Source organism: Bidens hawaiensis, unplaced genomic scaffold, assembly GCF_021521415.1.
Source record: "Bidens hawaiensis isolate Kalapana, Puna unplaced genomic scaffold, B.hawaiensis_p1.1 tig00004838_1, whole genome shotgun sequence".
Classification (NCBI taxonomy): domain Eukaryota; kingdom Viridiplantae; phylum Streptophyta; class Magnoliopsida; order Asterales; family Asteraceae; genus Bidens; species Bidens hawaiensis.
This window is the reverse complement of record NW_027491302.1, coordinates 857,126-884,059: the sequence shown is the minus strand read 5'-3', so window position 1 is coordinate 884,059 and position 26,934 is coordinate 857,126. Positions and strand designations below refer to the sequence as shown.

At 42.5% G+C, this 26,934-nt stretch overlaps 1 pseudogene across 1 annotated transcript; it reads right to left on the bottom strand.

Annotated features, from left to right (window-relative positions):
- Positions 1-1,310: 1,310 nt before the first annotated feature.
- Positions 1,311-25,389, bottom strand: LOC143628159 (BEL1-like homeodomain protein 2; annotated as a pseudogene). Its single transcript, XR_013152709.1, has 5 exons — positions 25,306-25,389; positions 10,611-11,378; positions 7,407-7,789; positions 3,753-3,813; positions 1,311-1,943 (listed from the first exon to the last, which is right to left on the bottom strand). The product of XR_013152709.1 is annotated as a BEL1-like homeodomain protein 2 (transcript).
- Positions 25,390-26,934: the final 1,545 nt, after the last annotated feature.

The following is a 26,934-nucleotide window of genomic DNA, read 5'->3' as shown; positions in this document are numbered from 1 at the left end:
TTTACACTCTCTTCCACAAAATCAACTTGAATTAGTTTTCAAGACTTGAGTGTAAAATTGATTAAGAGATTGGTCTGGCAAGTTGGGTGAATGGTAAGATACAAAAAGAATCCAAGGTTGTTGAAGCATTTGCTAATTTGATGTGAACAAGGGAAGGTGGTTCAGCATCGTTCTGAAATTGACAAATCATTTTTAGATGGTTCCTCAAATATAAAATGTCAGAAGAGGGGCTCATTGTGTATCACGGTGATGCTTGAACCAAACACCTTATCTGATTTTAGGCAATGGGGATTCGATAACGTTACACATGGAGCAGAGGTGCATTGTGGTGGTAAGAAGGTCTTCCATTTCTTTGATGAACATGAGCTTCTACGCTTTGGGGAAAAAGACTATGAAGCTTTATCACTCGCCAATGTGACATTTGGTATAATTCAGAAGAAACTACACCCACATCGTCGACAAATTCAGCAAGTTCGTTCGTTGCATCGTGGAGAACCGTTGGTTTGGTGATGATGCCTCATATGACTACAAGACAGACTAATGGCAACTGCTATCTACAAAAAAGCCTAGATGGAGATTGTTGGGCAATTATTTTATTAGATAGCACGTTATATATTGTAATGTTGTTATAAGCTCAAGTTTTAACTCTTGTTTGGGCCTAAGGCTATTAGAACTTGCAAGCCTATTGGGCCCAATGATAATGAAACCCTAGGAGCATAGGGATCCACTATAAAAGGGGAACTATTAACCCATGCTCACTAGTGATCATTTTGAAAACTTCTTATTCTTCCTTTCTTCCTTCGGTTTAACAGTCATACGATCCGATATCCGAGTGTTGTTGGTGATTTCCGTTCACCTTTATCACGGATTGATCCTAAACAATATTGGGAGATCCATCCGGGAACCTATAAATAATAATAAATTATAGAAGAAATTATTATTTAATAACAACAAAAATCATGCTCAATAACTTCCGTAAATAGCTAGCTATTAATAAGGTATGGGAGAGTAAGATTTATACAAGCATTATCTTCATCAGTAAGAATGAAGAATATGTTTTTAGAGAGGCCCTGGCTTTAAGATACACATAAAACAAATAAACAAAATCAAAGAATATTATAAAGCTATAAATAACAAAAAGAAGTAACACAGTCAAAATAAATATATAAAAACACGATAAAAGTAATATATAGCTTATAAATACAACATTCGAATGCAAAGTCCACTAGGACTTCAAGTCACATAAAGTCATATGGCTAATGCTAATATTAATAATTTCAAATACTAATAAGTAATTCTGTATATATCGATATGATCTACTACCAAATAACTTAAACCCCTCAAAAACTCTAACTTAAAAAAGGCGCCTTATCCGGTAGGTTTCCGGCATGGTGTAACCCTAAAGTGAGTGACACATCGCTGGAAGTGGTCCCAAATGTTATGAGTCTTGATCCAATCATGTCAGCAGCATCATCTCCTGTAGTGGTCCTGCATTCGGCGGCAAGCATGCTGCTGCGTTGGCATGAGTCACCATCATAGGGCTGTGGTGCCACGGTACTGGTACTGCCGCCGGTTGTGTTTGATATATCAGAGTATGAATAGCACATAGTTGCAGCTTGGGTTTCCGAGAAACAATATTCTGCATTCATTGCAAACATTGAAGAGTCGTTTTCATAGTCATTGATTTCAGATTGTTTTGCATGTGTTGCTGCTGTAAGAGGCGGTGGAGGTACTTGGTTATTATTGGTCTTATTAATATAATTTTGAGATTTACGGTTTTCTTTATCTTCTTGTTCTTGATTATTATCATTATCTTCATCTTCTTCTTGATGATGATGACTATGATTATGGTCTTCAGCTTCTTCTTTGCTTTCTTGATGGTACATTTCTTCCACCATGGGTTTCCACAATCTGACCCTTGCATTTATGAACCAACTTGAGATCTGCAAAGCAGACTCACAAACACATCTACAATTGTTAAACTATCCAATCAATGCTAATACTAATTTTATTTATTTAAATGTGCTTTTTACAAACAAGGCGAAACGTGTCAGGCTTTGTTCTGTAATTAAATGAAATTAATATGTTTTGTGTAGTAACTTTATGAACCCTAATTTAGCAATATATATGATTTAAGGTGTTCTTTATATATGAACCCTAGTTCAGCATCAGAATTTTGTTTTGCATGTATATAATTTCCTTTAGCCAATTAGTCTACTGACTACATCCATTATCTTAAGGAAATAAAAAGGAGTAAATCGCTTTCATGACCCCTCACATTTAATTTTGGTTGTGGTTTTCCACTAGGGTCAAAACCACAATCAAATTTAAATGTTAGAGGTTTATTCGTCCAAAAGTTTTATTTTGGCTGAATGGGCTATGAGATGTATAGTATATGGACCAAAATAACAATTTACTCCTTATTATTAAAAGTCAATTATGGAAACATTTGTATAAACCTAAAATAAAAGAATTTTACAAACCCAATGAGTAATTGACAAATTAATGGAGTGTTGGGTTTTGCATGAAAGATACACCCTTAATTAAGATACCTTGCAATACCTAAAATCCTAATTTAAGTTAATTGCCCATAATGTGTTTTCATGCTTGTGTTATAAAAATCTGATGAGTAGTGTAGGAGGCATGTCACATTCAAATGTAGTTCGTGTAAGTTAATGCTTCGATTGTATGCACAATATTAATGATGATTCAAATGTAAATTTTCAAGAAAATAACGTGACATATTATTAATACTAGGTTAACTTAATATATATACCAAAATATAGATACACATGCAGGCATTAATTGTACAATATAGATGGGGAAATTAATGAAAGCATAAATGAAGGTGAGAGAGTTGGATGGTAGCAATGGAAGAGGACAGCGAAAAATGATCATAGGACGAAGGCACGAGAATTCAAGCTACAACTGCTTCTATATTTCATGTACATATTGTTTCTATCAGTGCAGGTGGGGGTAAAGATTCCTTTCTTAAAGTTAATATGGAGCTTATCCAAGAGTCTACCAACCATATAGAGTGGGAAATATGGTAGAAATATATAAAATTAAAAAAAAAGAAAAAAAAGCATAACATGGACTACGAATATTATAAGCCAGCATCTAGCGGATGAAAAAGTCTCAACGAGCCGGATCATACGACAGGCGGTTTGGCTTGTCTATTGGACCCGAATGCCACCACTTAGGGATTTGATTTCTTTAGATTTCCCAATTTTAGAAATTTCCAAATATTTTATCTTTTAGTGTAAAACCTGCAAATGAAGTTTTTTTTTATTTACCATTTATTTGATTTTAATATATATTTGACAATTTGTAAAAAAATATATCATTTTCTCAGCTCTACCATTCTCTTTGTTTGTCTTTTATGTTTCCAATCTACACTTAAAATATCTATTTGTTAATAGGTTTTGCCGTTTTGGTGAAATAAAAAAATGATGAAAAGCTGTCAGAACCAGCTAAATCCAATGAAACTTTTTATTAATATGGATACCTTCCTTAATTTCATATTTGTTAATAGGTTTTGCCGTTTTGGTGAAATAAAAAAATAATGAAAAGCTGTCAGAACCAGCTAAATCCAATGAAACTTTTTATTAATATGGATACCTTCCTTCATTTCATATGATCATGGTAAAGTTTGTTGAATGAGAATGAAAGATAACCTTTATAACACATACATCTTCATTTATTCAGCATATTTATTCTATACGCAAGAAAGAGAGTTTGTACGAATGAACCTGGTTTCTGGAGAGGCCAGTATGTCGAGCCAAAATGTGTTTATCGGCATCGCTAGGATACCTGGGAAAGACAATATCCTATTAAAATGACACTAGAGATATGATGAATCCCCTAGTTAAACGTAAAAGCATTTCATGCTACCAGATGTATTTAATCCAATTAAGTTAAATAAGACAATTTTGTACAATCTATCACTAGATTTCCCCGCCTCATTGTCACATGTCATCTGTCAGTAGCTGAACCTCATAACACTCAAGTTTGTTTTAGGGTACCTTGACACCTCTTAATACGTCGTGTATAGACGTATACGCGGCGTATAGTGTACGATCTGACATCTAAACTGAACGACAATCATAGGCTTGTCGTATCGTACCCTATACACCGCGTATAGGTCTATACTACGCGGCGTATTGGATTTGTATATTATTGGAGTCCGGCTCCCTCCCCTTCTTGTCCATCCTTTTTTTTCTCTTTCTTTTTTTTTCTACCTCACCCTCACCCTCACCCTCTCCATTCAACCAACAACAACAATTATTTATTTATGGAGTCGGACGAGGAGGAGACGGGGTACGCCGCTAACGGTCATTCGGACTTAAACCAGGTTTCGTTTTATCTTTATTTAGTACATGTTAGGACAGATATTTGGTGACTGGTTTAGTTTTGTTATGTGACTTTTGAAAAATTAAACTATATTTTTAGCCACCGACTGTTATATTACACAATGCGTACTTACTATATAGACACCACGTATATGTTTGACAGTAACGCTAGTTCGTCGGGCAGCTTAAACTAGGTTTCTCGTACTGTTACCGTTATTGTTTAAATTTTTATTACATTATTTCTATTAAAATATTAATATTGTTATCAAAATGTTATTGGTATTAAAATTTTATTGTTAATAAAATAACATATTATTATTGTATTTATTATTATAATTATTAAAATAGTATTATTCTAGACATATAATTGTTATTATTAAAATAATAATTTTTATGTTATTATTAGTATTAAAATATTCTTATTATTAGGTACCTGATGTACGATGTACGTCAGAGATTCAGATGCGGGTGTCAGGCGCCGGTGCAAGACGTTTGGAGGTACATTCTTATAGTTAGGGGTGTTCTTTGGGTTTGTTTTTCGGGTTTCGGGCTGGGTTCTTCGGGTTTCAAAGTTTTAAATCTTAATCCGAAACCCAACCCAAATTTCTCATGGGTTTTTCGGTTTCGGGTAATTGGGGTACGGGTTTTTTTGGGTTGGGTTAATCGGGTTTCGGGTATCCTAGAAAATGAAACAAAAAACCAAAAAATTTAAAAAACTTCAATGCTAAAATTAAAAAACATATTCTTATTTGCTCGTAACGTAAATAATCAAATAATAAACCAACATAAATTGTTAAAGTAATAAAACAATTTAAAAGAAGAGTAAAACTAAGTAACTAACTCGAACCATAATTGCCTTCAATCAGACGTGATTTGGTTATTCTATTACGATTGCTATTAGTAATAAACGGAAAACATAAATTAACAATCAATCGATCCATAATAGCTGAAATGACAACAGTCGATTAGGCTCAGATTCTAATAACTTCAGTGACTAATACTAGGCATATTATACCTAAATATATATATTTAATTTCAAAACTAAAAGTTTATTCGGGTTGACCCAAAACTTATAAATCAAACCCGATAACCAACCCGAATTACTTCGGTTCAGGTTCGGGTTAGTCTTTTCTCGGGTTTGGGTTTTTCGGGTCAGGTTGGTTCGGGTATGGCCTTTTTCGGGTTGGGTTTCGGGTAAAAGTGACAGCCCTACTTAATAATATAATATAATATCATAACATAAAAATATGTTATTATTATATTATATTTTATTATGTTATATTATATCATATTATATTATATTATATTATATTATATTATTTAGGTTATATTATATTATATCAAACGGGTGCGAGTTATGTTGGGTTTTCTTGAAAAGTCCATCAGTTTTGTCTTGTTATGGTTTTTTTTCTTTTTTTCTTTCTTTCTTTTCTTTTCTATTGTTATTATTAAACTGGACAGCCCTACAGCATGCCATCACCACCCCCTCTCAGTTTTGACCACGAGGCAAGCACGTCTGGCGTGAGACGCGGACGGGGCGACGACGTGGATGCCGCGGACGGTTCGGGGCCGAGGCACAGGGGAGAGGACGACGCCGACGTTGGCGACGCGTTCGAGGGGCTCGGCGGCCATGACGACGGCATGGGGATGAACATCGACGACTTCATGTAGATTTTTATGTTCTAGTTGTCGTATTTTCTTTTATTTGTATAGATATTAAAAAGATTTTTGAAATATATATGTGTTAACTGTTTTTCACCAAAATAATATTAAATATTAAATAAATAATTAATATATAATGATAATAATAATAACAAAATAACAAAGAAAATAAAAAAAAAACATAATAAGACAAAATCGGTGGTGTTTTCTAGAAACACCAATTCATACGCCGCGTATAGGTCTATACGCGGCGTATAGGCCGGTGTTTTAACAAATGGGACGGTGTCCCTAGAAAATCCGTTGATTTATTTACCATATATATCTATAATACTGTTTCATATAAGTTACAAGCTTTAAATTGTTTGTCACTATCTTGATGTAATACTGTAGAAAACCTTCAAAACTGGCTACCAAATCAATCAAAACGACTTGTTCTTTCTTGCGGCATCTTTCCTGTTTGTCTTCCAAAGGGGGGCCTTTTACTGTACATCCTTTCTTGTAAACATACATCCTTTTTTTTTTTTTCTATAAACTATAGTTTACACAAAAGTAAACGACTGTTTATTATGTAAATTCCTTTTGTTTTTCTCCTTTTGTTTGTTTTTTTCTCCTACGAGTCTATGAAAACAAGAACCCCTTCCAAAAACTTTTGGGCCCTATGGTTAATGTAGATGTGTTGGAAGTTGATGTTTTTACGTAAGTGAAGGAGGTGAATGATACAGAGAGAATAATCTAGTAAACCATATTATGAAAGAACCACTTTATCAGCTTTATCGCTGGGGAGCCAACATCAGCCTGCACCCACAAATATTACTCTTGCTTTTCTATCTTTATTTCTTTAATCGCTCTCAACCATAAAGGCTTAACCGACACACACAGATCCCTAGCTACCATTGTTTAAAGCACACTCTTCTTATCTATCACTTCATGATTAAAATTTTAATTCCTATCATCACAAATTCTTTTTCTTGTCTATGATTTTATATATTTTTTTGACTGGTAGATAATTTGGGATTCAGTTAAGTATTTTTAGTCATTTTTAAAAGTTAGTGTACTTTTAGACAATTCTCTACCCAGTCATGCAAACGAACTTATGCAAGTTGTAACATCTTTTTTCATTCAAGTTTGTGAGTGTGACCAGCGAACTCAACAAACTCCATAGAGTTCTTACCAAACTTAACCCATTGCTTATAGTTTTTCTCTCTGTGAACTTATAGGCAGTTCGCTACCCCTGTAGGCGAACTCGACAGTTTGCTTCAGCAGTAACGAGAACGGTTTACAAGTACAAGAATTATAGAAAAAACGCAATGATTCCTTGAGGCCACAGTTTTATTACCAAGATTCAACTTTAAATGCATATATCATTAGAAAAAGGAAGAATAAGAGACTTACGGGTGTAGAAAGTGCTCGAAAAGCCATGCTCTCAATATATTAACCGAACGTTCCGGTAAGCCTCTTTGAGGTCTCCATGTTTCTGGTTCCATCACACCCATTTGATGGAATGTCCTTTGTTGTCTTAGGCTTTGATCCAACAATTTAAGCCTTGGCGTCTCCCCTTTGGTCACCCCAGAAATACTCACATCTTTTTCACCCAGCAACTCGCAACTGTGCTTCAATTGGACTGCAATTGCATCCTTTAAACACCGAAAATGGCGAGACATTGCCTTTTGTGCTAATGATGTGTATGGAACAGCAGCACCAAACCCCAATACTGAGTCGAATGAATTCACCACCATTTGCATTTGTTCGCAGTAGTGATTGTATCTCCGATCCACCTGGTTTTCATTAAGATGTTCTTTTATAATAGTTACCTTAGTGACATAATATTGTATGTAACCGAAAACATATATGATGGTTCTCGCAAGCAACACATGTTGGTGCATTTTGTGACCGTCGCTATGCAATTCAGACCAGCGGAACGCCACAGGCGAAGTTAGCACAACTTCGCCTTAGGCGAAGTTAGAACAACTTCGCCAACGGCGAAGTTGTAACAACTTCTGCCTTAGGCGAAGTTATCACAACTTCGCCATAGGCGAAGTTATGAACAACTTCGCCTACTGGCCCAAGCCCAAGCCCGAGAAGATGTTTTGTCTATATATATGTGTGTCTTGTTTAGGTTTTGTATCCAGAAATTAGAGTATTGTGTGTTACAGTTTATTTGTCTAAAGAGAGACCGAGAGTGAGAGTCGTGTGGGACGACCCAAGGTAGCGGCCGTCATTTGTTTACGAGTTTGGTATGTAATTCGTTTTGATTATTATATAAGAATCTGCAGATTTGTTTATCCCGTTCTTGTATTTGTTCGTGTACATGTTTGTGTTCTTTATCTTTACACCAATAAACGAGTCTAGGAGGATTCCACACTCCTAGACCTCGTGCGGATCTCGTATCGATCGGCGACGTCCCCGGGGGGACCTACAAGTGGTATCAGAGCCTTAGGCTCTTATGCTATGGTTCGAGATCTGCGTTTTGGTGTTTCTGGCACGTTTCTGTGCGTTTCTGGCCGAACAGCGCCGTAGGCGAAGTTATTGTTCATCAGGCGAAGTTGCCGTCACTGTTCGTAGGGTTTCAGCGAAGATATATGGTCTGGCGAACTTATGAACAGGCGAAGTTGACTTTAGGCGAAGTTGACTTCTCGGCGAAGTTATAGCCAGGCGAAGTTATGGACAGACGAAGTTAACTTTAGGCGAAGTTAACGAGAGAAAAAAAAAAGAAGTATTTTGGTGTTTTCGTCTGTATGGCCAGGTGTACACGATTATTGTGAGACCGGAGATGTTGTTCCGTCAACGAGTGAAACTTGTTATCTCTGGGTCTTACGTGTGAACAAATACGTGTCAACTCTGGATATGGAGTTGAGTTTGTGAATGGGATATTGATTGAAACTGGATATTGACACATATTTGGGTGTTTGTGGGCAATGAAATTGTTGTTGTTCGAGGTGACCAATTGAAGAAAGTCAAATTGAACTGAAGGTTTTTGTCATTACTGGATTGCGGTCAGAGCATATTATTTATGTTACTTTCAAGGCGTTCGAGAATTGGATCCTGAAACGTGATGCTTATTTATTAGAGTGAAAATTCTGGAACAAGTTGGATTTAATCGGGAACTAAAGTGTTTATGTTCTTGATCGTTATCCCTGGTGATTGAAGATGCTTCGGATTAATTAATGGTCATGTGTTAGATTCTGTCAAGGTGGTTTTGTGATGAAATTGATCACTTGATGTTGAGTAGTTGAAGATTAAACCTTATCGTATGCCGACGAGTTGGTGAAGTTGTGGAGGAAGCCCAACTTCACGTGTTGGTGAAGTCAGATGGACTCACGTGATTGGTTGAGATGATCTATTGGCACGAGGATGCATGCATTTCAAAGACCTCAATCGTTATAGTCGGAGAAGCTTACACTGAATGGGAGATCTGATATGGAAGACGCTGGGTGACTGGTAGATTTGTGAAGCTATAGGACAATTTCAGACACGGCTGGTTGATGAGCAAACAGAAGATCATCAGTTAAGAGAGAGTCTGTTGGTGCATGTTTTGTAACAGATGATCTTTTTGTGTTTGTTAGAATTGAGAGCAACGGTCAAAGGGGAGACTGTTGGTGCATTTTGTGACCGTCGCTATGTTCAGACCAGCGGAACGCCACAGGCGAAGTTAGCACAACTTCGCCTTAGGCGAAGTTAGAACAACTTCGCCAACGGCGAAGTTGTAACAACTTCTGCCTTAGGCGAAGTTATCACAACTTCGCCATAGGCGAAGTTATGAACAACTTCGCCTACTGGCCCAAGCCCAAGCCCGAGAAGATGTTTTGTCTATATATATGTGTGTCTTGTTTAGGTTTTGTATCCAGAAATTAGAGTATTGTGTGTTACAGTTTATTTGTCTAAAGAGAGACCGAGAGTGAGAGTCGTGTGGGACGACCCGAGGTAGAGCTCACCTCGGGTCGGCCGTCATTTGTTTACGAGTTTGGTATGTAATTCGTTTTGATTATTATGTAAGAATCTGCAGATTTGTTTATCCCGTTCTTGTATTTGTTCGTGTACGTGTTTGTGTTCTTTATCTTTACACCAATAAACGAGTCTAGGAGGATTCCGCACTCCTAGACCTCGTGCGGATCTCGTATCGATCGGCGACGTCCCCGGGGGGACCTACAACACATTTAAATAATTTAAATGACCGAAACGTAAATTATAATTTTGTCTCATTGTTGGTTGAGCACTTGAGCATTCATTCCTTTGAACCATTCTGTAATCAACGGCAACAATTAAAACACAACTTATTAACTGTTGGTAGTATGATGTTAATGGTATAATAAATTAATAAGATTGATTATTCTAAGACTAATTAAAACACAACTTATTAACTGTTGGTGGTATGATGTTAATGGTATAATAAATTAATAAGATTGATTATTCTAAGACATTGGAACAAATCAATATTTAAACACGTCAAACGTTGTATAGTTGATCAAATACTCTCCTAATAAAACTTAAAAGCTTTTTCTTGGAAAATATGAGCATAGAATAGCTTAAGTTAAAACCTTTCTCAATTAATTATTGTTTCCAAGAACTCTTTAAAGAGAGAAAGATTGATTGACTTGCCTCATCAAGCATGGCTAATAGCTTGCTTTTCCGTCTTTGATGTTCGATTCTTTCAGCAGATGACAAAGGGGTAGCATCTTTAAACGAAGAAGAAGACGCACCACCACCACAGTCCTCACTGTTTTTCGGATTCTGATTTGTGTCATGGTTACTGTACTTGTTCCTTTTTGATTCACCTCTTCCAACACTGCAAAACTCCCCCAGCAAATCTTGAGCTGCCTTCACATATCTAGAAGTCCTCAATGCTTTCACAACAGCTAATGAAGATGATCCATACCCAACATAAATTGGACTGTGGGTTGGACTCGTAACCCCTCCTATTCCTTGCAATCACATATTCTGATACGGATCTCCTTGATTGAAACACAACATCCCGGTTGCTGGATCATCACCAATTCTTAAATCCTCAACTTTAGCCGCTTCCAAGTGTTGTAAACTAGAAGCTAACGATAAAGAAAGCCCATGGCTTTGTTGTCGGTGGAGGGTGGAACTGGAAGAATGGACAGTGTTTGGCAATAGCATGTGAAGTGTTGATGAAGAACATTGAGAGGAAGGAGATTCATGTGATGGGTTCATCACAAAAAGTTGCATGGCTTCAGCACTTTTACCATACCAATCTCCAACCTCCTGATTAGGGGTTTCTTTTTGGCCAACAGATGGGAAATTAAACATTTCGGACAACATCCCACTCGTTCCCTCATCTTCTAATCCGACTAACGAGGCCGGAGGTAGCTCAAAACCTTGCACCCGAAGCGAATCCCTTCGGATCTGAAGAAACACTAGGTGACCCCGAGTAGATTATGGATAATCTGGGGGTTAAGTAATGTTTCCTACGAGGGTTAGGTCCGGCAAAGAAGGATGTTCTTCAGATGACCTGCAAAACAGACACCGTGAGCTCGTCACTGAGAAGGGGGGGGGGGTTCCTCCTTGTGACCACCCTCCGGCGTGAGAATCAGACTAGATTGCTCTGAATATAAGTGTATATTGAGAGAAATAGCTAGTGAAGGTAAGATACAAGATGATCCTACCGTTCCAAGGTGTTGGAGTATTTATAGCCGAAGGTAGGTTTCCAAGCAGGTACAGCCAGCTGTATAATATTCTTGTTCTACCAACTATGGGCTACGCACGTGCCATGCTGGTTGGTGGGTAGGCAGCGGCTGATAGTGACAAGGCCGGCTGTGTACTGTTCCCTTTCCACCAACTGCAGGCTATGTGCGTGCCACGACAAGGGTTGGTGAGTAGGCAGCGGCTAATAGTGACAAACAGTACTAGAGCATGCTCCTCCTCGTACTGTTGTCGGTGAGCTGTCACCCTGTGATTGGTTCATGGGCTGCTTTGGTTAGATCTTATCTATTTTGTCCATACCTTGGCAGGTATAGTATAAAAGATCTTCCAGAAGCATACGGACTGGCTCATTTGGGCGGAAGTATTCCCGCCTTGCTCATTCCTTCAGGTGACACTAAATTATTGAGAGTTAGTGCCTTGTGCGTGTAGCCTTGCTATTAGTGCGGGTAGCCTTCCCTGATGGCTTGTATCCGCAGCTGCGGGGACAGGCGGGGTACTTCACCATTGGGAGGCTTTCCCTGCGGGAACAGCTGGCGTACTGCGCGTAAGGTCTTCATCTCTGAGCATGGTGGGTCCTGCGGAACCAGTTGGTCCTTGCGCAGACGTCCCTCTTCAAGGTGAGTCTTGCGGATCCAACTGGGCAATGTTCTTCTCATGAATTGTTAATAAGTGAGGTGAACTTTGGACTTAAGCAAGGGGTTTTGAAAAGGATTAAGTTTTAAGGTTGTCCGTGGGGATTCCTCCCGCGGTTTCCCTAATGTCACGTGCAGAAATTCCCGACTTTTCTGCTTGATCTTTGCGTATGATGCGGGTAGGTGTGTAACCTCCTCGCAAGTCAGGAGCGTTGAGTTTCACTTGTGTAGATTCTCCACGAGGTTTTGGTAGTTTTAAACATAGTGATCAATTATGTTAAAGAACCAATTCCATCCTGGAGCTTCAAACAATCTAGTTCTCAACGTTCCCGCTATGCGGGGATGTTATTTCCCTTTTCGCAAGCATGGCCTAGAAGATCCTTCTTGGTTTCAATTCCCTGCGAGTGCTAAGTATGTGAAGGGTTTCGCCTTGACACTGTACCCGCACTCGTCTTATAGTTATCTTACTTCCAAGGTATTCTTGGCGTCCATTCCCCGCGGGTGCTCAGTATGTGAAGGGTTTTGCCTTGACACTGTACTCGCACCTGTCTTATAGTTACTTGGTTGCCAAGGTAAGGGGTATAGTCCCGCTTACTTTTGAATCTTTTTGAATCTTTTTGAAATTTGTAGAGTTGGTGAAAGGATAAGAACAGTCCAAACTGTTGAAACGTCGTCCGACGGTTTCTTCTGACAGTGTCAGGACGTGCAGGAAGTTATGGCGACGTGACAGTATATGGTCATTCCAGACGCTTTTTCAGGCGCGTGGGCGCGATTTTTCGGGCGCGTGGGTGAGGATTTTACGGCGCGCGTTCCGTCAACAGCTGTTGCCAGCTTGCTTTTTCCACGTGTCATAGTTTCATTGCACCAGCTCTTTTCTCTCTCCTCTGCATTAAATTCATCGCATTCATTGCGATGAGTATATAAAGGGGGAGAGGGTTCACGGTAATCCAAACTTTCACTTCTTTCTTCTTCTTCTAAGCGATTTCCGGCGAATACTCTAACTTTCTGTCGAGCATTCTCCTGAAATCGTTCTTTACCTCCAAAACATGTCTACTCATGATCCAGAAGCTACCGTCGAGGAGTCTGACTTGTATGTCGAGAACCCGACGTCTACGTCCGATAAGGACGATAAGAGCACTGCTGGCGAATGCCAGTGTGCTCTTCCCATCAAGCTTTACCGGTACATCGTCCGGAAGTTCATGCTCGAGCCGTTCGAGCCTGAGTTTCCGGAGCCACACCAGACGGTGTACGATGCCCCCAAGGGCAAAATAGGGGTATATGCCGCCTTCTTCGTCTATGGGAATCTTAGGTTCCCGTTGACGAAGTTTGTATACCGTGTTCTGGATAGACACGGTGTGCACCTGACGGAGGTACACCCAATGGCGATCGCCAAGATCCGCCATTTTGAGTGGGTGTGCCTCATTCTTGGCGTGGATCCCCACGTCGACCGCCTGATGACCTTCTACTCCTGGAGGTGCATCCAAGGCTGGTACATCCTGGTCACCCGGATCAAGGGTTTGAAGATCTGCGCTACCGAGCGCAGTCTTCGGTCTTGGAAGCGGGAGTTCTTTTACATCTCTGCCCGTGTCGTCCCTATAGCGATGACATTTAAGAACGGGAGAGCTCTCCCCAGCCTTCACGCCTCCAACTACCAGGAGGCGGAATGGTTCTCCAAGATTTCCCGGATCCAGACTCCGGTTTACCGCTTTCCGGAGTCCGGGATGGTGATGCTCGGTATGAGCAGGGTGTGGAAGGATGCTGGGGCGGATGCGCCACAGATTCTCATCTTACTTGAATACGGTTTGAACTTTATCCCTTACGGTATGCTCCGTCTTCTTTGTTGATTTAAGGTTTTTTCTAACTGTTTTTCTTTTTATTTCAGAGGGAAATGACTTGCAGTCCCTCCTGCATCCGCGGGAAGCTGACGGTCCCACTCGGTTGGGTACTCGTGCTCTTGAAGAGAACGAGTTGCCCATCCTTGCGCAGACTGCGGATCGGTTTATGGAGGCCTACCCGCCAGGCCACGAAATACTAAGCGCCACGCGGCCAGGTAAAAGACTATTTAACCCTCGCCCTCTGAATGCTGAAACCTCTGCTGGAATTCCTCTAATCTTGTCATCTTCTGATGAGGAATCCGCAGATGGTCCTTTTCTTGCGCGGAAGAAGAAGGCTGCTGGAGGGAAGGGCAAGGCGAAGGTAGCCTCCACTGCCGACCAAGTGAACCGGTCTGAGTTGGAGACCGAGAGTGAAGAGGCGGCGGGGAACCCGGGTGGTGTTGAGACCACTGCTATGGAGGTTGAAACGGCTGTCACCTCCGAGCAGCCCAGGACAACGACGGTGACTGGTACGAAGAGGCCGGCTCCATCGGGTTCGTCCCCGGCCGTTCACATCTTCAAGCTCAAAAGGACCCGTAAGTATACTTCCTTTAACTTAACTGCATAACTTTCCGCCCTTATACTTATATATCTTTGTGCAGGCGTGGATGCTACCGCATTCCAGGGTGGAGTGGGGAGGAGCACCTCCGGACCCATGACGGTAGGTTTGGTCAACCTACCTGAGGCGATGACCCAGGTGACTGCGCCTGCTTCAGTTGTTGGTTCAGTTGCTCACCCGGTTGAGCCAACTGTTCCAACTGTGACAACGTCTCCGCCGGCTGTCAGTGCCATATTCACTGATTTCTTCAATGAGCCGGCGGTGAGTGTTTCTATGGATTCTTCCACAGCCGCGGCCGCGGTTGTGAGTTCACCTCCGGTGAGTTCACCTCCGTTGGTTTCTACCACGGCGGCCTCCGCTATGCCTCCTCCGGCGCCGGCGACTACGGCCGGTCCTTCAGGTATGTCCGGGGTTGGGGCGTCAAGCCAATCTCTGCCTCCTTCCCATCTGCCTGACCTCTTGGATGGATATCCGTTAGGTTCGGGTGATGGGTTTGGCGGCTACAGGCCTGTCGTCGACCCTACAGGTGCGTAGGGTTATTTTGGCCTTTTATTATTTTATTTTATATTTTTTTTATCATCTTTTCCTAACTGCTTTTTGCTTTTGCAGTGTCGGATTCCAATGAAGTGTATGTTCCACGATGGAACATCCGCCGAGGAACAACCCTTTGGACGCCTGTGGAATGCGTCGAGTGGGCGCGCCACGCCGCCCCAAGTGGGGCGCTGGGGGAAGCAATGTCAAGCTACCAGGAGGGTAGGTTGACAAATGAGCTCCGCATTCTCGTAGCCCGGATGCAGCCGCGCGTCGAGCTGTTTTGTCGTGAAAACGACAAGTTAAAGGCAGCTCGTATCCAAGAAGTAGCTCAGGCGCGGGCTGTCCGGGAGGAGAACAGGAGGCTCTCCGCCGTTGCTGCGGAGAAGGAGAAGACCTTCAAGGCCCTTGAGGTTGAAGCTCAGGCTCGTCTCGAGGCCCGTTCCAAGGCCGCCCAAGCTGTTAATGAATAGCTTCGGTTGGCTAAGGAAACTGAACGGAACGCAACCGAGAGGGCCACCAAAGCTGAAGCTGCTGCTGAGCCTCTACGCATCGAGAATGAGGAACTTAAAGCCAAATTAGAGAGGCTCCAGCAGGCTCATGATGCCTTGGCCATGGAAGATGCCAAGAAGCTCCAAGAGATCTTGGACCAGAGGGGGGTGCTTGACCACACTGAGCGTAAGCTAAAGGGCGTCGAAGAGGCTGCAGCCAAAGATGTGTTGCTTGCCAACCTTACAAAGAACGAAGCCGAACGCGCCCGTAATGAAGCTCAAGTTGCTCTCCAGGAGGCTCTGGTTACCAAGGAATGGCTTCTCTGAGAAGCGTTGTCTCAGGTATGCGCAGTTTCACAATTTCTTTACGCTTTTCCTTAAAAGAGTTTTTGATATACTTTTGTTTTTTAGGTTGTGAATCGGGTGTTCACGAACACATCATATGACGATGCGATGAGCGCAGCCCTCAACGCTTCTCATGAGGATGGGGAAAAGGCTGGCTTCCTGCTTGGTCTAGGGTTTGTTGAACAAGGCATTCCGCCTTCCAACTTCCCTCTTTACAATGTGGATACTGATGCTGCGTATGACCAAGCAGTGAATTAGTATGCCGCCTTCCCGCATCCGGTGGTGGAGAAGGTAAACGAGATTGCTGCTGCTGATGATGGGCTAGCTATCCTCAAAGCTTTCCTTGAACCGCCACACTCTAGTGATGGTGCGGGTCCAAGTGGGAGTGGTCCTGAAGCTTGATACTTTAGATCCCTTTCCACCATTAGAGTAGATTTTTATGTTTGTAGACTTCTAATCTTGTATGCGGGTATGTACCCAGCAATTCTTGGAATGTTTGAATGTTGATGGAATAAAGATTATTTGTTAATGCCTTGCCTTGTTTATTTCGCGCATATTTTGTTTTAACTTAGCAATTTCTTGAGTACTTAGATAAGTTAACTTTTCAACGTGGCAGATAATAAGTTAAAGTTTTGCTTCCTCTTTCGTGATTGTGCGGATAAGACCATCACTTTCACTTAGTAGGATGGCTAAACTTTACCTATATCTGTCCTGCGTGGAAGTTTTCCTCATCTTTTCATTTGAAATTTTCTAAGTGTTTTGAATAAGTTAACCTTTCGACGCGCGGTTGCCAATAGGTTAATGTTCAGTTTCCTCTATCATGATTGTGCGGGTAGGACTGTCACTTTCATTTATTGGGATGACCAAACTTCACCTATAGCTGACCTGCGTGAAGATTTTCCTTATCTTTTCCTTAGAAATTTTTACCGTTTTATGTGTTTATGCGGGTTTTGCCGCCTTCCACACGCAACGACTTACTTCTTCCCATATTTATGCGGTGAATACCGGCATATCAGTGTGGGAAGTTCATAAGTATAAAGGTAAGGCTATCAACACAATGTGATAAAGGAGAATCATTTCCATTAGAAGTGGCTCTAGGCCTTTTCTTTACAAGTTTGGAATTGATCTACATGTAACATTTGCGTAATTGAGCTCCGTTCCATGTTCTTGGGATAGGAGTGCCATCGAGCCTTTCGAGCCGGTATGCGCCTTTTTCCAAAACTTCTTTGATAATGTACGGTCCTTCCCAGACCGGTGCCAGTTTTCCTGGGCGCTCTTGGTTTGAAGCCTCGTTGTTACGCAATATGTAGTCTCCTACATTGAAGTTGCAGAGTTTTACCCACGTGTTGTAGTACTTTTGCATTTGTCGCTTGTAGTTTTCTTCACGCGCTGCGGCTAAGTCTCTGTGTTCCTCGGTTAGCATAAGGTTTAACCGTCTTTCCGCATCATTGTCTTCTGGCTGAATCAAGACCCTTGGTGAGGGTAAACCAATTTCGACTGGGACCATGGCTTCAGTGCCATAAGTGAGGCTGAACGGGGTTTCTCTCGTACTGGCCTTTTTCAGCGTTCTGTTTGCCCAAAGGACGTGTGGAACTTCGTCTACCCAGCCGGATCTGTGTTCCAGGAGTCTTTTCTTTATGCCTTCGACGATGCTTTTATTTGCTCTTTGCACCTCACCGTTACCTTGCGGGTGTGCCACTGAGGTAAAGGTGTGGGTGATTTGAAGTTCTTCCAGCCACTTTTGTAGCTTCTTGTCAGCAAAGTTGGTGTCGTTATCACTCACCAAAGTCTGTGGAAGTCCAAAACGACAAATAATAAATTCCCAAATAAATTTTTTAATATGTTTCGCGGTTGTTTGGGCTAAGGGTTTTGCTTCTATCCACTTGGTGAAGTAGTCGATGGCTACCACTAGAAATTGAACGTTTCCAGCTGCTGTGGGAAATGGGCCTGTCACATCGATGGCCCACTTCTGAAATGGCCATGAAGAGGTGACTGGAACAAGTTCATTCTTTGGGCGATGCGTGTTGGGTGCGTAGAGCTGGCAAGCCCTACACTTTCGAATGTATGCCAGCGCATCCATATGCATCCCCGGCCAAAAGTATCCCGCGTTGTTTAGCTTAGCTACAACAGCGCGTGGACCTGCGTGTACTCCACAGATGTCTTCGTGTACTTCCCTTAGGAGGTAGTCAGCATCTTGGTTGTCCACGCATTTTAAGAGTGGGCCAAGAAAGTTACGTCTGTAAAGGATGTCATCGATGAGTTGATAGTTTAATGCTTTACAACGTATTTTTCTTGCCTGTGTTTTTGACTCTGGTAGTATACCCGCTGCAAGGTAATTTATTATCGGTGTCATCCACGTTTCTGTGCCGGATTGGATGACACAAATTTCCTTGTGCGGGACTGATGGTGCTTCAAGGAGTTCAATGCGGATGTCCTTTCCCAAATGGGTGAAGGCTAATGATGCAAGCTTGCTTAACGCATCCGCAGATTTGTTTTCGCTACGCTTGACGTGTATGACTTTACAATCATTAAAATCACGCATAAGGGTTTTTGCTTGTGCGAGGTACAGGGCCATTGTGTCGTTCACGGCCGTGTACGTCCCGTTTATTTGGTTGGCTACTAACATGGAATCCACATGGGCTTCCAAGTTTTTCACTCCCATCTTACGCGCAATTCTCAGCCCGGCCAAGAATGCTTCATACTCGGCTTCGTTATTCGTACTTGGAAAATCCAGTCGAATAGCGTAAGTGTATTCTTGGCCTGCTGGGTTGGTTAGTTTCAACCCTGCGCCTGAACCCTCGTTGCTGGCTGCTCCATCAGTGTAGAGTCGCCAGACATCATTGATGTCCTGTGCTGGGGGGGGGGGTTGAGCCTCCTCCTGGCACTCTTTCTCCCGCGAAGCGGGGACTTCTGCAATAAAGTCGGCCAGGACCTGGCCTTTTATAGCTGGTCTTGGCTTGTACTTTATCGCATATTCCCCCAACTCAATTGCCCATTTGGCTAGACGTCCCGATAACTCGGGTTTGCCTAGAACGTTTGCGAGTTTGAAGTTCGTAAGAATGGTGATTGGGTGACCCTGGAAATATCGTCTTAGTCTGCGTGAAGCTTGTACAAGTGCTAAGACTAATTTTTCCAGGGTGGAGTACCAGGTTTCTACGTCTGTTAGGACACGGCTAACATAGTAAATAGGCATCTGGATACCTTTTCGCTCTACTAGAAGGACTGCCCCGGTTGCTCTATCTGTGGCAGAAAGGTATATGATTAATTCCTCCCCCGCTTCTGGTGCTGTGAGCGTTGGGAGTTCGATCAAGCGTGACCAAATTTCCTGAAAAGCTGCTTCCGCTTCTGGTGTCCAGCGGAAGTGCATTTTCTTTAAACAGTTTCTCAATGTTGACACGAATGGGAACGACCTATCCGCATGGTTTGACAAAAAGCGGTTAAGTGCGACTAGGCGTCCATTCAGTGTCTGAGCTTGCTTGATGGTAGTAGGTGATTCCATTTTGATAATGGCTTTGACCTTTTCAGGGTTCGCTCTGAAGCCATCTTTAGTAACAATGACTCCCAAGAACTTCCCTTCTTCCATCCCAAAGGAACACTTGCTCGGGTTGAGCTTCATGTTTATCTTTCTGAGCGTGTTGAAAGTTTCTTCGATGTCTTCCAACATCGCTTCTGGCTTAGGGCTTTTGATGACCAAATCATCCATGTAGACTTCCAAGTTTCTCCCAATTTGGGCATGAAACTCTTTGTCCATCAGGCGTTGGTATGTGGACCCTGCATTCTTAAGTCCGAATGGCATCATTTGATAACAAAATGTGCCATCGGGCGTCCGAAATGCGGTTTTGTCCTGATCATCTACAGCCATGTGGATTTGATGGTACCCCTTATATGCGTCATGGAAGCATTTAAGGCGAAACGGTGCTAATGAATCCACTTTGAGGTCAATTTCGGGTAACGGGTAACAATCTTTGGGGCATGCTTTGTTTAAATCTTTGAAATCTATGCACATGCGCCATTGTTTGTTAGCCTTCGGTACCATAACGGGATTTGCAACCCATGTTTGATATCTACTAACGCGTACGATGCCCGCGTCAAGGAGTTCCTTGACTTGGGTTCTACACGCGTTAGCTTGTTCCGCCCCCATTACTCTGCGCTTTTGTATGACTGGCGTAAAAGCCGGGTCACACTTGAGCTTATGCTCTGCCTTAATTCGAGGTACACCAGTCATGTCAGCTGGTGTCCACGCAAAGATGTCAGTGTTTTTCTGTAGTAAGCGTTTGAGCAAGGTGCGCGTAGGATCAGTGATTGTTGGGCCAATGGTAACAGCCTGGTCAGGGTATTTGCCATTGAGGGCCCATTTTCTGGTTCGGTGATGGTTGGTTTAGCCATCTTTGGTTTGGGTTTAGATGAGACAGATGCGATGCATACCTGGGGGATACCGGTGATCATCGCTACACCCTCAGCAGTTGGCCATCCCATCATGCCGTGGACTGAAGATACCACGGCGTTGAATCTTGCCATCCCGTCTCTCCCGAAGAGAATGTCGTATGTGTGGTGTGGCTTCCTCATCACGACGAAGTCCACGTCTTCTGTGCGGGAGTATTTCCAGTCCGTGAGAATGACGGGGAAAGATAGGATACCCAGGGGGGTGTTTGTGCTGCCGTCGAACCCTTCCATTGAGGCGTAAACCGTTTCCAGGCGTTCTTTGTCTTCGTCGTCTAGCTTGTCGAAGAACTGCCTGTACATAACCGTTGACGAGGCGCCGTTGTCAGCAAGAGTGCGGGAAGTTATGTAATGCCCGAGCTGGCTTTTGATGACGATAGGGCCTTCCTTGCTGGGTCCTCCTGGCACTCGCGGGAAGCGCACCTCAGCTTCCTTCCATTCACATGGTTCTGTCGTTCGTCTTTTTCTTCCTCTGATGTTGCCATGAACCATGTTGATGCTGATGTCAACGGGCTTTCGTCCGTTGCCTTTATACCGGTTATCATTCCTTCCTCCATTCTTGATTGATGCCACAAGGTGTGCAAGTCTTCCATCCTTGACGAATGTTTCAACAATATCCTTCAAGGATGTACACTCCTCTGTATTGTGACCCTTTGTCCCGTGGAAGTCACAGGATTTGCTCTGATCCGCATTAGGTCGCTGCCGGAGCATTGGAGCTTTTGGCCATGGGAGTTTTTCGGTGGCAAATATCTCCGTGACGCTTTTGGTGAGTGGCGTCCACCGGTGTTTTCGGCTTGAAAGGTGCGTGTTATCCCTTCCGCCAACAAGAGGGCGAGAGCTGGATGAGGTGTCAAAGTTTACCCTTGACTGCCAAATACCTAGCTTCCTCTTTTTGTTCTGCCGGGCGATCCGAACATTGTTTTCTCTGGTCCTCTGCGTGTAGAGGTGTGTACTCTGGGGAAGATCCCTACCCAGTTGCTTATCCGTCTCGGCAAAGCGCTTGGCCGCCGTCATGATGGCATCCCATGTGGATGGCATGCCGTCCTTACCCGTCAACGTGCGGATAAGCTCTGGGTATTCGGCGCCCTGGATGAAAGCGGCGCGAACAAGATCTTCACTTATGTTGCCCAGACTCAGCTTTTTGGAGTTGAAGTGAGTGATGAAGTCTAGTAAAGATTCATCTTCCTCTCTCACGCAGTTGAGGATCGTCCACTGCTCTTCAGTATATTTCCTCTGTTGACTGAAGTGTTGGCTGAACTTGTGTTGAAAGTCCGCCCAATCATATATGTGGTGGACCGGTAAACGATCAAACTACGCCCTGGCCGCTCCAACCAGCGTCATCTGGAACATATAACACCACGTGGGTTCCGTCCAGTTACTGACGGTTGCCCTTGCTATGATTCTGTTTAAGTGATCATCTGGGTCGGATAGACCATCATAAGTGCCGATGTTGGACATCTGTTTGGCACTTCTCGGAGCGATTGCTTCCGCAATGTCCCTTGCAAACTTGGATGTTCCCGCATTTGCAGCAGTTGGTCTAAAGGTTTTGGAGAAGTCGCGTGGGTCTCCCCCTGCGTTCCTTGGTTTGAAGGTTTCTCCGAAATTCCTTCTTGGTAGGAAGTCCGTTTCCTTACGCTTCCCTTTCGCCCTATGGCGAGGGTTCGCGTCGGTGTTGGATTCCTCCCGACCATCATCCGAGTATTCGCACTCACTGTTCATGTTGAGCTGTTGTCGAGTGCTTCCGAATTCGTCAGCCTGCTGGAGTGAACGCAAGCGTTCATCCAACTCAGCTTGGAATTCCTTTTGACGTGCTTCGGCCCACGCTTTAACTTGTTCGAGTGTTTGACGGGGGAGCCTCGTCTGTTTCTCCAACTGGGCATCGGTGAATCCCAGTGAAAGATTGTTTACTGCACTTGCCCCGGCGTGGATAACCGGGGTAGTGTTCGTAAAATTTGTGTGACCGCCGGTGTTCCCCCAGTAGCTGGGGTTGTGATTACCGGGGTTTCTTGGTCACTCACTGACCTTGGGACCGGAGTAACGTTAGCCATATTTTCAGAGGTTTTGAAAAAACTGAATAAGTAGTTCTAGCTTTTATGCACGGATGGCGCCAATGAAGAAACACTAGGTGACCCCGAGTAGATTATGGATAATCTGGGGGTTAAGTAATGTTTCCCACGAGGGTTAGGTCCGGCAAAGAAGGATGTTCTTCAGATGACCTGCAAAACAGACACCGTGAGCTCGTCACTGAGAAGGGGGGGGGGGGGTTCCTCCTTGTGACCACCCTCCGGCGTGAGAATGAGACTAGATTGCTCTGAATATAAGTGTATATTGAGAGAAATAGCTAGTGAAGGTAAGATACAAGATGATCCTACCGTTCCAAGGTGTTGGAGTATTTATAACCGAAGGTAGGTTTCCAAGCAGGTACAGCCAGCTGTATAATATTCCTGTTCTACCAACTATGGGCTACGCACGTGCAATGCTGGTTGGTGGGTAGGCAGCGGCTGATAGTGACAAGGCCGGCTGTGTACTGTTCCCTTTCCACCAACTGCAGGCTATGTGCGTGCCACGACAAGGGTTGGTGAGTAGGCAGCGGCTAATAGTGACAAACAGTACTAGAGCATGCTCCTCCTCGTACTGTTGTCGGTGAGCTGTCACCTTGTGATTGTTTCATGGGCTGCTTTGGTCAGATCTTATCTATTTTGTCCATACCTTGGCAGGTATAGTACAAAAGATCTTCCAGAAGCATACGGACTGGCTCATTTGGGCGGAAGTATTCCCGCCTTGCTCATTCCTTCAGGTGACTCTGAATTATTGAGAGTTAGTGCCTTGTACGTGTGGCCTTGCTATTAGTGCGGGTAGCCTTCCCTGATGGCTTGTATCCGCAGCTGCGGGGACAGGCGGGGTACTTCACCACTGGGAGGCTTTCCCCGCGGGAACAGCTGGCGTACTGCGCGTAAGGTCTTCATCTCTGAGCATGGTGGGTCCTGCGGAACCAGTTGGTCCTTGCGCAGACGTCCCTCTTCAAGGTGAGTCTTGCGGGTCCAACTGGGCTCTGCTGGGACCTACCTCTTCAGGATCTGATTTTGCTGTTGTGGATCTTGTGATGCAGGTCTTTCAAAGTCATGTGATAAAGTACTGAAAATATATTCTTGTGACATAGAATTCAACACGACCTTTCTCTTGCTACTTTCATATCTATACATATATAGATCAGTTTATGTAAACTCCAAATGTTGATCAGAATGAAAGACAAAAAGAATCGTACAGTGTTTTTTTTTAATGCTTTGCAGAATTCGAGTTGCTGTTCCTTTCTATGTCTCTTCCGTTTCCTTTCTGTTTGTTGCTCCTTCACAGTATCCGGTGTTCAATGCAGTCGCCTTCTTGAAAGACAGTCTGTGTGAGAGAGAAATGGTCGACTTTTTATATAAGTTAAGAGTGTGTATGAATACATAAATAGATACATTAATCATGTCCTTGTGAAAAAAGAGTTTTGAGAACCTCACATGTTGAATTTCTTTTTTTTCTTTTGCATGGTCAGATGATTTAAATTTTAGTTAGCAATATCATGATGTATACGTGGTTTTGTTAAGCTGTAGAGATAGTATAGTCATATAACTTTACCCTTTCAACACCATGACTTTTTTTTAATATGTTTATTTATACTATAAAAATATTTTTGTATATATTTTTCTATTATTTACTGAGTTATGTATACATATTACTCCAAAACAGGAAAAAGAAGGATTGTAGAACTCATCCGGTATTTCTGTAGGTCACCTAAAAACCGGATCTAACATAATGTTGGGTCCGTATGTTTAGAAGTCTTTTGTATTGGTAGTATATGTTTGGGCTTGTATTTTGTATTGCATGTTATTGGACCCAATGTCTTGTAAAGAAGTCCATTGGGCATGTTATAATGAAGTATTCTCATACATGTTTCCTATAAATAGGAAGCATGGCATGAGAACAACAAGCTTTTGGTCCAATCTTCTCTTCATGTTCTCTCTTTCTCTCACACACAAAAGGCCGAACATAAACAAGATCCGAGACCAAATGTGTCTTAGTATGATATTCCGCTAGCACTAAGTTGGTTGATCTAAGATTAGTTGTTAGATCCGATCCTAGTGGACCTACAATTGGTATCAGAGCTTCGGCTCAACTAGTTAAGGTTTTAGATCACAACCTTGGGTTTTGTTCTTGTGAAAGTATTGTTTGAACTTGTTCTCACGGGTTCTTGCAAAGAAAAACTATAAAAATACAAAAATATTTGGGTTAAAAGGACTACAAAATGGTTTAAAAGGTGTTCTTGGTGCTAATCACAAACAACAAAAGTGTTAAAACTCAAGAAATCACGTTCAAAATTGTTCAAAAAAGTGTATGTTAGTATTCGCATTCGCTTGTACCAAAAAGTAGGTGTACTAACCTTAGACAAAGTTTGACAGATTTGGTAAAGTACAAGAACGGATCCCTAAAAAGAATGCTTCTGGAAGGAAGAAAAGAATTCGCATTCGCATTCGCATGGGTTTTCGCTTCGCAAAGACAAATCGCATCGCTCAAATAATTCGCTTCGCATGAGAATTCGCATCGATTGACAACTCGCATTCCCATGACAATTCGCATCGCTTGAGAAAGTATTCGCTTGAAGGGAATTCGCATCGCTTGGAAGAAAATTTGCATCGCACAGAAAAGTATTCGCTCAATCACGAATTCGCATCGCATAAATCTGATTCGCATAGAAAACTACTCGCATTCGCATACGAAGCGAATAAAATTCCTTATTCGCTTCGCATTCAAACTATTCGCATCCCTTGCGAATTGTTTGAGATTACTTTCTATTCGCATCCTTTGCGAATTGTTTGTTCTGTCCTTTGAAAATCTCAACTGTTTGAAGCCATTTGGTGTCTAGAACTTGTTTGTAAACATGTATTCTGACTAAGAACTATTTAAGAGTTATATGTTGCTTGAGAATCAAGCGGGAACAATTACCAAACCTCCTAAAATTATGACACTAGAAGATAATTTTGATGACTTCAAATGGAGGTTCATGAATTTCATTGCATTAACTGACTCCGCCTTGATGAGATGCTTTGAAGTTGGACCGCATGTTCCAATGTCCAACACTCCCACTGGTCCTCAACCAACACCAGTAGCTGATTATAGTGAAGCTGACAAGACTTTGATAGAACAAGACAAAAGAGCCTTTCTCACTCTCACTATGTGCTTGTCCAATGAAATTACTGAAACTCTCCGAGTGCACACTACTGCTAAGGGTTTATGGGAAGGATTGGTTGAAAAGGTTGAGGGAAATGCAGAGATTAGAGATAGTAAAAGGGCAATCTTGAAAGAAGAATTCAACATGTTCAATCACAGACAAGGTGAAAGTATGCATGACTTAATCAAGAGGTTTGAAAAGCTATTAGCTAGGGTAAGAGCTGCAGAAGTTAACATCATGAGTTCAGAAGTAAACCACAAGTTGATGAACTCATTGCCTTACTCATGAAGTACCAACACTGTCACCATCAAAAGAACCACGAATCCAATGCTATCTCAACCACATATATGATCTCAACCATCAAATCATTTGAGTTGGATGAACAAATGAGGATAAGCAATCATATGAGTTCTTTGAATCAAGCGGAAACTAATACTGGTTCTGCAACATCTGCTGATTTCATTAGCAAATCTCAGCAAAACATGTATCCAGTAACAACTCCCAAGTATGCCTCATCATTACCTTCACAGTCAACTGCATTCATTACCTCTGGAAGTTCATCAGCATCATCCAACCCAAGTTTAATTCAAGACACTGTGAACAAAGCAGTATAACAAGCCTTGAAAGCTCATGGAATCAATTCTTCATCAAAGGTTCAGTCAAGTTTGAGTGCAAGTCATGCTGGGATTCTTCAACTTCTAAATGACTCCAATATTGCTCTAGTTCATACATTCCTGTCAAGCCATGAAGAGTTGTTACAAGGAAAACTCTTGCCTCCATCTTTTGAGCAAGGTGATCTGAAAGATATCGACAAGAAAGACCTCAAGAAGATGGACATCAAGTATCAAATGGCCATGACCGTTCATAGGGCAACAAACTTCATGAAGAAGTATGGAAAGGATAGTTTCAAAGATGCTGACAGCAAAAGGATCGGGTTTGACAAAGAGAAACTTCGTTGCTACAATTGCAATGAAATGGGTCATTTTGCCAGGGAGTGCACCAACCCTCCTAGGCCAGTAGATGAAATCCGAGTCACATAGGTCTCTGATGATGAGAACAGCAAGGTAGCTGGGAAGAAGCATGTGAATCAAAAGCCAAGTTCATTAGTTCCAAGAATCAGCGGTAACCCACACAAGGGCAACTCAAGTTCAAACACAAGAGCCCTTGTCTCTCAA